Source organism: Corvus kubaryi, unplaced genomic scaffold (genome assembly GCF_017639235.1).
Source record: "Corvus kubaryi isolate FWS band 111438036 unplaced genomic scaffold, C.kubaryi_AGA036_p1.0 37341, whole genome shotgun sequence".
Taxonomy (NCBI): Eukaryota; Metazoa; Chordata; class Aves; order Passeriformes; family Corvidae; genus Corvus; species Corvus kubaryi.
In genome coordinates, this window is record NW_024581112.1 from 11,855,390 (window position 1) to 11,866,086 (window position 10,697).

The window sequence follows — 10,697 nt, forward strand, 5'->3', positions numbered from 1 at the left end:
ATCCTGTCAGACAGTGAGGTTAGATGGGCTTAATGTGATCTTCCTGATGAATTGGACGATTTTTTCAGGTTTGAAGTGCACATTGGAGAGGAAGCTAATTCATACGTGCAGCTGCTGCCTGACAGGGATGAGAAAACAGCTGGGGGAGAGGGGCTTGGGGCTGTGGCCAGCTGAAGGGGCAGGAGGCAAATCCAGCCAGGATAAAATGCAGTGCTGGACAAGTAGTCTGCTGTTTGGGTTCTAGGGATAACAGTCTGCCAGGGGCCCCTTGGGTAAGCAAAAGTGTGGAAGGACAGTCTGCTACAAGTGCTTTAACAGTCTGTAACATCAGAGATGCATCAAGTCTGTGCACCGTGAACCCCTCTGGAATTCATTATGGACTAAAACATGCTCAGAGGTTTTCAGAGTTAACAGGCTTGGGCTGCATCCCTCTGGGTGGCTTTTCATGTTTCAGCAGCTCTTGCGCCTCTATTGTATCCCAGAGTTTTCACAGCATCTGGAGCAGATCCCTCTGGTCAAGACTCCCAAGTTTCAGGTAAACATAATGTTCAGGGAAGTAATTTTTCAGATGTGTTTACAACATCAGCAGGGAGAACTCACCAGCTGCCTTGCTTCCTCTCACTGTGCTGCGGACAGCTTATCTCCCAGGGTTACTTCATCATCCTCCTTGTGCTGTAGTTCCCAAAGAGCTAAGCTCAGCAGCAGTAGTGTTAGCTAGTCACAGCACATCTTGCAAGCTTGCCACTGTTTCTTCCCCTTATCACATACCTGGACACTCCTTTTTCCCCAGCAGGCAAGACACATAGCCATATGGCAGGAGGGAACAGCTCCTGATGAGAAGAAGAGCAAGTTGCAGTTTCCCTGTCCATCAGGGAAACTGTCTGCAACTGTATGTCCTTTTCTCCCATACCAGCTCCATCCTTCCCTCATTCTACCTCTTTGTGGGATGGGGAAGTCACCCTGTCCTTGTTAGAGGCTCAGCCTGCCACCTCCTGAAGCCATGGCTGTATTTGTGCCAGAGTACTCAGCCCTGGGACACAGGGCAGACTGGGGACTTGCAGTCACCTGTTCTGTCACCCTGCTGCTGCAGTTTTAGCCCAATTCAGCTATTGCTGCCTGAGACAAAGCCGAGGCACAGCCTGGGGTGGCACTCTTCAGAGACCATTCCCAGTAAGTGGTTTCACAGAATCACAGAGTGGCTGAGGTTGGAAGGGAGCTCTGGAGGTGATCTGGCCCATCCTGCCCCTGCTGAGGAATCACTCAGGGGCCTCCATCAATCAAGAGTCAATGCTAGGTCCTGGCTTCCCACTAGACTTTGTGCCACTGCTCAGCACCCTCTGTGCCTGGCCATTCAGCCAGGTTTCAGCCACCTCACTGTTTGCTCATCCAGCCCATACATCAGCAACTTGTCTGTGAGGGTCTTGTGAGAGATAGTGTCAAAGGCCCTGTTGAAGGTGAGGCATTTTATCATAGAATGTTATCAGGTTGGTCAAGCATGACTTCCCCTGGGTGAATCCATGCTGACTATTCCTGATGATTTTCTTGTCACCCGTGTGCCTGGAAATGATTCCCAGGATTACCTGTTTCATCACCTTCTCAGGGATCAAGGTGAAGCTAACTGACCCTGGATCCTCCTTCTTGCCCTTCTTGAAGACAGGAGAGATGTTTGCTTTCCCCAGGCCTTCAGGTACTTCTCCCAAGTGCTGTGACCAATCAAGAGTTATTGAGAGTGGCCTTGCAATGACTTCTGCCAGCTCACTCAGCACTTGTGGGTGCATCCCATCAGGATTTGATGTATTCCTTCTGTTTCAGAGGCAAGCAGATCCAACTGCCTGTATCCATAAGCGTGTTCTGTCTGTTTGACAGAGCACTGTCCTTTTCTCATTTTGCACTCTCCATCTTTATGTTCCTCACACTCCACAGTGCTGTCTGCTCTCTGGGTAGTTTTCCACTATTCCAGCTGAGTGCACTATTCGAGCAAGAGTTGCAAACTTGTTCCTGGGCCCTCTTACCAGACCCAAAAGCTCCTGGATTGTTTACTGATTCTCCATGTGGAAGCTTCTCTAGATAGGGCTTTAGGGAATCCAGACATGGCCAGGTATTCTGCCTGGAGGAATGTGGGACCCAAGGGCACAGGTTTCCTGCCCAGTGCCTCATCAGAAGCAGCAAGTCCTTGGATCAGGGCAGGTGAGTGCAGAGGTGGAGCAAGTAGCACTCTGCAGGTTCAAGTGCTTCCTTCCCACTCATCTGGCTGAGCTCCTCCTCCCAGACAGGCTGGCATAATGATCTCCACATCCGCAGGGCAGTCCTCAGTCTCACCTAGATACTCAAGAGTTCCTAGAAAATCTTTTGCATCATTGCCGGGCCTCATTTTAGTAAGGATGCTTGTGTTTTCCAGGAACTCCCTCAGCACCACGGTCACCTGGGGCTTCATTTCCTCCAGCCTTGCAGGCAGAGTGAGCATCTGTCGCAGAAGCCTTGGCTCTGTCTGAGGAGCAGCTGCCACCTGAGAAATCACTCTTTGCTCATTCCCTCTCTCCTTTTTCTGGAGTGGAGCCCTCCAGGCCTGCTAGCTGACAGCCCCCAGATCAGCTCCCATCATCTGCACGTCCTTGCTATGGCAAGTATGGCCAGCTGCCGTTTTGGGTCAGCAAGAGGGCAGGTACAGCACACATTCCATATGTGAAAAACTACAGAAAGTAGAGAATAAATTTGAGAAATGCTACTGCTCCCCCCAAACTGCTGGAGATCAGGAGCCCGGTGCAAAGCCTAGCTGGACAGAAGGATGCTGAGCAGCCTGAGCCAGGATTTGTGGCTGCCCTTCATATTGAACTTTCTATAAGCCACTCATTAGAAATTACATACCCAGCAGTGAACACTGTAAGAAAATTTGTTTTGAACATTAGCAGTTTCTAAAGCATTAATGTTTTAATGCAGTGAGAGAGGTGAGATGGGTAACAGGGCAGTGGTGTAGAGAGGGAGTCCTTCTGGCCATTCTCTGCTTCTGTGCTTGAAGCTTCTGCAATCACCATGTATTAGAATTTCCAAAGTTTTCAGCCCTGGCTCTTGTGCACTGTACATCTCTGTAGCCATGCTGGCAATCCTGGCCTGAATTCCTTTAATATGGAGCCTGGGATGGGGCTGAAGCTCATGGCAGCCTCCTAGCATCCTTCACCTTAGACACAGCAACCTCTGTGGTAGAAACAGCATGACTGCAACTTGACAAAAGGGCAAACAGCCTGATGCTGCCAAAAATCGCAGGAATCCTCCCCAGCTGTGGTTGTGCCAAACTTGCTGGGCTAGCTAAACCTGGAGATGGCTTTCCCCCACCCCAGTGACCCTGCAATGCACTGGGTCAGGACCTGCTCTCCCGGTGAGCACTGGCGTGCTCTTCCCAAAGCACTGATGCCACACGGCTGCATTTTTATGAGTTGATGCTTGCCAGAAAGTTGTTGCCTTCGGTGTTGTTGCAGAATGGAGTGCCTGGTGAAATCTTTACCCCAGGACGTCCTAATCACATGTAATCTCCTTCTGTCCTTGAAAGTGGTGCACTGAAAGAACCTGGCTATCCCGTGGGCAGAAACACTTTGCCTTTCATCCTAGAGATGGCAGCCAGAACCCCCCCTCGCCTGCCCCCAAGGGACTGGCTCTCCCCTCCTTGCTCACCCCCTCCTGTCCCAGGTAACGCTTCCACTGATCATCACAGAACACTTTATACTTGACACAGTGAATGCAGACAGAGAGCTGACAGTCCCTCTGGCAGCTGCCAGCTCAGAAGGAGCACAAGGAAGGTTGCCTGGGCATGTACTTTAACTCTAAATGCCCTGTTTTTCCACAAGTTTGCATTTTGATGAACATAATGTTCTGGGAATGAATGAGCTATCACCAAGCAACATTAACTCTGTGTTAACAAAGGGTTTTGACATTGAATTTAAGCCTGAGGACAATGCTGGCACAAGAATGAGTTATCACAGGCTGGGCCATGGGTACACTGAGGATGGAAATTAGAAGGAGCTTCCCACCTGCCAGTGCAAGGATCTGGAACAGCCTTTCAACAGCAGCAGTGGGGCCAGGAGACAATTTGTTTTGGGACTGGAAGTCTCTGAGCAAGAGGATGCAATGGGGCTGCCTGCTGCAGGCCAGGCGATCTCTGCCAGTCCTCTCTTCTTATGCAATTGCAGGACATTTTCAGAACGACTTGGCCCTTAAAGCAGCTCAGGCCAAGCTGAGTGCCTGGGGCTGCCTGGAAGTGGGGCTGTAGGGGGCTGTGGGATGGTGTTCTGGGGATACTGCAGAGTGCTGTAGGGTTGTAATTACCCATGGAGTGCAGGATGTGCATCCTCCTGCCTCCAGCATGCAGAGAGCTAAGCATGGAAATTGGAGGGGACAGTATCTGACAGGCAGGCCCAAGACCAATTGCTTCAGGTGATGGCTGGGTGTCTTGCAGATCTGAGGGCATTTCTGATGAGCAGAAGAGGGCTCCTCCACACTGCAGCCCAGGGGAGAGTGAGCTGGGCACTCAGGGGCTTTGAGGCCAGCTCCCCCACTGGCTTAGTGCCCAGTCAGGGTACTGGTTAGTGGCCAGGGTCCATCCATCACCCCTTTCCCATTCAGTTGAATGGGACCAGCTTGGCACAGGATGGGAAAAGGAGACAAGAGAAGGGGATGCCCCAGGAGCATCTGTCAAGGGCAAAGATGACAGCAGCTCTGCCAGGGCAGCCGCAGGCTGGGTGCTACAGTGAACCAGCTGCATCTGCCTGGGAGCATCACGTGCCTCCCTCCCTCGCTCCTTTCTGCCACCAGCCCTGGACACCAGCAGCCCTGGGATGTGGCCCACAGCTCTAGCCACCCCTGCCTCCCAGCACCTGCTCAACTGCCCAATACAAAAATCCTTGCATGAAACACTTCACTGTCAGATTACAGTGGATTATATGAGCCAGAGATAAAAGGGGAGTTACAGCAAACTCAGTGGTTGACTGTCTCTTTTCTGTTCTTTAACAGATGATTAAGGCCTTGCCAGAATGACGTCTACATCTTTCCTCAGTGAGGAAGGTTAGGGGTTTCAAGCCTAGCTGCTGACTCATAACCCAGAAGAGGAGAAAAGGGAAAATTAGCATGAAGAATGTTGCTGAAATGGCTTGAATGTGTTCCGAGATTAGTGTAGACAATATATTGCTGCCTGTGTTATGGCTGGTGTGTTTAGTAGATGTTTTTAATGGAATCTGATCTTTTGAAAAACATGGAACACCTGTATGTAGAGCATTTGCCTTATATCTGCAGATCCACTGCCAAAAAGGGCAGATTGTAAACAAGCTTCTCCAGAAAGCATCTTTAGTTCCTGACGTTGTAACACCAGTGCTTTCTTCTATGCCTAGATGCCTTTGGATATCTTGGTGAGCTGTTGAACCACTGGATGGCATGTCCCTGTCCAGAGTCTATCCTGGCTCTGCAGGGATTAAAATTTGCTCCCTCTGAGTGCATGTCTGCAGACCCTTCTGGGACATGAGTTTGGTCCTCCAGCTTCCCCATCAAATACTTGGTTTCTGGCTGCATTAACTGGCAAACTCAGCAGAGGCCTGGAACATGACCTTCATCTAAGCTGTGTTACCTCCAGTGCACATTTCCTCTGGATCAAGGCTGAGGCAGGCGGGGGAGGCTCAGGCTGCTGCTCCTGAGATAACTGGAAGGATCAGGGGAGCTGGGTGAGTGCTCAGTCTAAACAATGGCTTCAGAGTCAGGGCTGTGATCATACTCAAATTAATTTCAAATATGCACAGTAACACAAGAAGCAATTTGCATAAGACGTCACATGGAGTTGCATACAATTTCGCATATTTAAACAAAGTACAATAAAGCACAGCTCGGGCGGGGATGTGAAATCATTTGTGCAGTGAACCGTGCAGAGAAACGACGTACAGTTATCACCAAAGAAGAAAACAAATGGCAGCAACCACCCAGGATGCAAAGTCAGCTCAGAAGTTGTGAAACACCAGCTTCTTCCTTCATCCACCATCCTGACAGATGCTTGGACTCAGGTTATCAGGCACTTCTTTTCCAGCAGGCCCTTCTGGTGCAGAGGATGGTGCTTGCTGTTTCATACCACTACTCACTCCTTCCTTCACATTTGCATCCTTGGCTTCAGCTTTGCTAAGCACTTTCTTCATGCATCATTCTTTCTGGGCTTTCCAGTGCATAGATTTCCAGGTCTGAGAGACTCCTCCCTCACCAGGCACCGCTCCAGGTGGTACTGTCCTTGCCCTTTAGTGGTAAAGGCTAGAGGCCAAAAGACTGGCTGTGGGAGCCCAAGGGCAGACACTGGCAGCCTCAGTTCGGTGGTCTCGGTGCTGTGCATGTTCAGAGCACAATCCCTATGGCTTAGTTCTTGGTACCTCTGTAGGTCACGTGAAGTGGGCTCAGCTCCTGGAAAGTGATGGCTGGACAACTAACATAGATAAGGAAGCAAGAAAAGGGAACAACATCCCTTAAGTGGGAATGTGTCGTCTTTTGGAGCAAATATCAGAGGGCTGAGACCTTTAAACCTGCAAAAGGGACTCTCAGCCCCTGACCTACATTTCGTGACAGTCCTGCATTTCTCACACATGGGTTGGGTCAGTGCTGCAGCAGTGAGGCTGAGCTCTGAGGGCTGACCCATGAGCATGTGCTTTCCCTTCTCTTCCCTCCCCAGGAGGCAGGCAGGCAGGGGAGGATTCAACTGCTGCTCCTGAAATAGCTGGAAGGATCAGGGGAGCTGGGTAAGTGCTCAGGCTAAACTGGGGCTTCACTGTTGGCAGCACCCCGGTCCCTGTGAGCTCCCAGAGCCCTGCTTCACCCACTTTGTCTTCATTTACCCTGTGCTTTTAATGCCCCCCAGCTCTGATCCCTGCCTCTGATCCTACTTCTCCTTCCAGTCCCATCATTTAATCCTAGCTAGTTTCTGGTTCTGCCCACTTTCTCCTCACCCTGCCCTTTCCTGCTTCATGTCCCCCTCATGTACCCTCCTTCATGTTCCTGCTTGCTCAATACCTCTCTTTAGGCCTTTGCTTGACAGCCTCAGCTCCTTATATTTTAGTTAGGCAATTTGTTTCTCTCTGTAGGACTGCCTGAGTATCAACAAAGAACTGTCACCAAAGCCCTGGGAGAGGCGGTGTTACGCTTAGTCACCCTTTTGTCCCAGCCCTCCTCTAACTTGCAGGTACAAGGAAAAAATCTGTCTCTTCCCCATATCCCGCACTCAGAATTACTGCACTGCATAGGGAGCTGTAAGTAAGCTGTGAGTAGCTACAAGAAACCCACATTTATCCAGGACAGTCTTTTTGGTCTTCAGTTTTGTCATGGAGACCCTGATGCTTGGTATAAGAGCAATCTCATTATAAAGGATCCTCTTACGGTTCCTGCTGTGTATCCAGCCAGCACAGGGTAACACTAAGCAGAGCCTCGGATCTCATTTGTGTGATGTTCACTCACATGTAACATGTCACACAAAAAAAGAATTGGCAAAGCAGAAAAAGGCATGGGAGAGAAACCATTTCAGGCTTAGATAACTCATCCTGGTGTTGCCAAATGTGTCTGAATCAACGTAATAAGACCGGCACAAGCCTCCACTCTAGGTGTGTTTAACCACTGCACTCATGTTTTGGTTAATGAACTCATTCAGGCAAAACTGTGTCCATTCATGGTGCACTAACCTGGCTAGATTGATTCCCCTGACACTAGCAGAGGATACCCACCACTGACTGCCCCTTGGTTTGGGAAGGACTCAGAAAGCTTCTGCAGTCTGTGTCACTTTACCAAGGCTTAGAGGGTACCTGAGAGAATCATGATGCCCTGCATCCTTTCATAGGCAAACTAACAAGGAAACCAACTGTCTCCCTAGCCAGGCCAGGCTGTAACTCAGATTTGACCAGTGCATGCTGTAGGCATCACACCATGTTTCTCTGATAGAAAACAAGTGACCCCAGGCTTGTTTGCTTGCTTTTTTGTTGAACCCTTGTGGTATGTCCAGCTGTCGACAAAGTCTGAGCTTCAAACTCGACTGGCTACCCTAGAGCATCTGCTCTCCTGCCACTGGAGCACTAACTAGGAGCCACAGAGAGGCAGGACAGGGCCCTGGAGCAGAGACTGGCATTTGCTTCCCTGCCAGATCCCTTGTGAGGATTGATCTGAGGTTGGAGATGGTTTGGCTTGTATTCTGGTCACTCCCAGGGAAAGCTGGGCTTTGGATCAATGTGGAATGCGTCACTGAATGGCCTATTATTCACTGAGTGCAATGTGCACTCGGAGACACAGCAGCCCTCAATAAAGATTCAATTCTGCCTCTAAGGATCAAAGCAAGAATGAACCAAGGGAACGACTCAACTCTTTTACATGATGCTGAAATGAGAGGTTGCTTGTTTCGGGGCGACTCTTTATGGCAGTTTCAAGTTGTGCATTTCTCCTAATTAAATGGCCATCCACACAGCCAGGTCCCTTTAGCAGAGTGCAGAGCTACCTCTGATTGAAGCTCTCCGTTCCCCCTGCACGAAGGCTCACACTTGAGTTAGCGCAGCTTGTCCACGCTGTCACATCCGCTCCACACCCACCCCGAGGAGCACAGTGATGCCCACAGCTCCACAGGTGTTTTCCCACCACTCCCCTCATGGCCACAGTGTCGGGACGGCTCTCTCACAAGGTGCGCTGCGAAGGCACACAAAGGAATGATATCCAACAGTACAGGCCTGGGGAGGAGGGCAGAGCCAGAGCGCAGGGAGTCCTAACTTCCAGACACAACTCTGGAGAAGGTCCTTGAACAGGGGAGCTAAGCAGGTGTTGTTGGTTGCTGCCACATCCCTGCAATACAGACACTTCCAGCTGACAGTTGCCTGATTTTTTTTTCCCATAATGGGATAATTTATTGCAGGTTATAGAAGGCACTCAGCTGGAGGAAATCCCAGACTTTGGAGATGTTTTCAAAATGTTTTTCTGAACTACTCTCTTTCCCAGGAAATCACAGTGCTCAGTAACACCTCATGCTTGTTTTTTTGACCACTCATTAGGATGATTTTTGTGTGTCTTGAACTCATTGTACAGGTTTTAGATGTTCTTCTTTGATTTAAATGATTGCATTCATTCCTCCCATCTCTGCTGTCCTCATTCAGAGTGCAACTCCCAGTGCTAGCTCCGTGCTGGAGAACAGGATGTGGGGGAGATGCTAGGGAAGGAGGCGAGGCTGGAGACTGGAAAGGAAGGGAGATGCTGGAAAAGGAGTCAGGGCTGGGACCAGACTGGAAGGGTGGGAAGTCAACACGGACAGGTGGGTAGGAGTGATGTAGTGGGGAGTGGTGATGGGAGGGTACTAGACCAGGGAGTCAGTGTATTCTTCAGGAAGCCAGAAGAATAAGGGGCAGCTTGTGGAGCTTCTTCTGTGAGTCAGAGAGTGAGTCCTGGTGAAAAAGGGTATGTTTGGCTGAGTGCCTGCAGCCCCTTATGTGCAGAGAGGGGCACCAGATTAAAAGCATCTGATGACGGAGAAGTCAGCAGGAAGGGCTGAAACTCTGGCTGGAAGCAGATGAGGTTTGTGCAAAACATTTCACTGCACCAATGAGTACAAGTGTAATTTCAGCACAATGAGAATCTATCACCACCTCTGTCAAGTTTCTCTGACTTGCCCAGCCCCAAAGCTGTTGACTGGAGAGGATCTTCCACCTAGAGCAACAGGGGTGAAGGACTCTGCCCTCCCACATGCAGCACAGGGGCAGAAGAGGTGCTGGTCGGCCTCTTGTGTGTCTGTAGCCTGGGACAGCCACCGCAGGAGTGTGTCTGCTCTCTGAGGGGCCTGGGCCATCTCCAACCCACAGAGATCCTGTCCAGGGCACAAGGTGCCATGTGGAGGGGCCTGGCCCTGCAGCAGCAAGGGTCCTTGGGCAAAAATCCCAGAGTCTGAGGTCAGGTCTGGCCTGTGAAGCCTGTTCCTTCCTCCAACAGTAAAGAGGATCAGGGACGCCTCCAGTGCCCAAAGGACTCAGCGACAGGGCAGAGGGAGCAGGGGCTGGGAACCATCCCCATCCCCTGCAGTCTTCCAGCCATTGCCAGGGAGCAGCTTTCGGAGCGGCCATCAAGCCCGGTACGCCCCCAGCCCCGGTTGCCGCCGGGCTTGCGGAGTGGAGGAGTTGCAGGAGACAAGGATGCTTAATTACAGAGCAGCCCTGGAAACCAGCAACAGCAGCAGCACTGTGGCCAGGAGGGGAGGCAGCAGGGCTGTAAATAGAAATTGCGGAGGCAGCCGCGGGGAACAGAGTGAGGGAGGCTTCTGCGCTTGCAGCGCTGCATGTCCCTCCCTTCCCCTCGGCTTCTCTCACCTCTCCCGGACACCATGGTCCCCAGTGTGAGCTGGAGTGTGACAAGCGGCATGTGACAAGCAGCCCCAGAGTGCGGCTGGGAGGCAGCAGCTCCAGAGGCAGGACAGCGGCTTTGGGTGGGGAAGTGGGTGAAGAAGGGCTCCTCCTCCCATGGAAGTGTATGAGGGTGGTCAAAGGGCTTCTTTAGCCAGCAGAGACCAAGACAGAATGGACACGGGGCCAAATTGCCCTCTGTACTCCCAAGAAGAGAGTGTGGGATGCCAGGAGTCTGAGCCCCCATCCCGCTGGGGTTCTGCCCAGGGTGCAGTCCCTCTCATCCCACCCTGACTTTTCCAGTGTGGCATCATCCACAGCAGCAAGAGG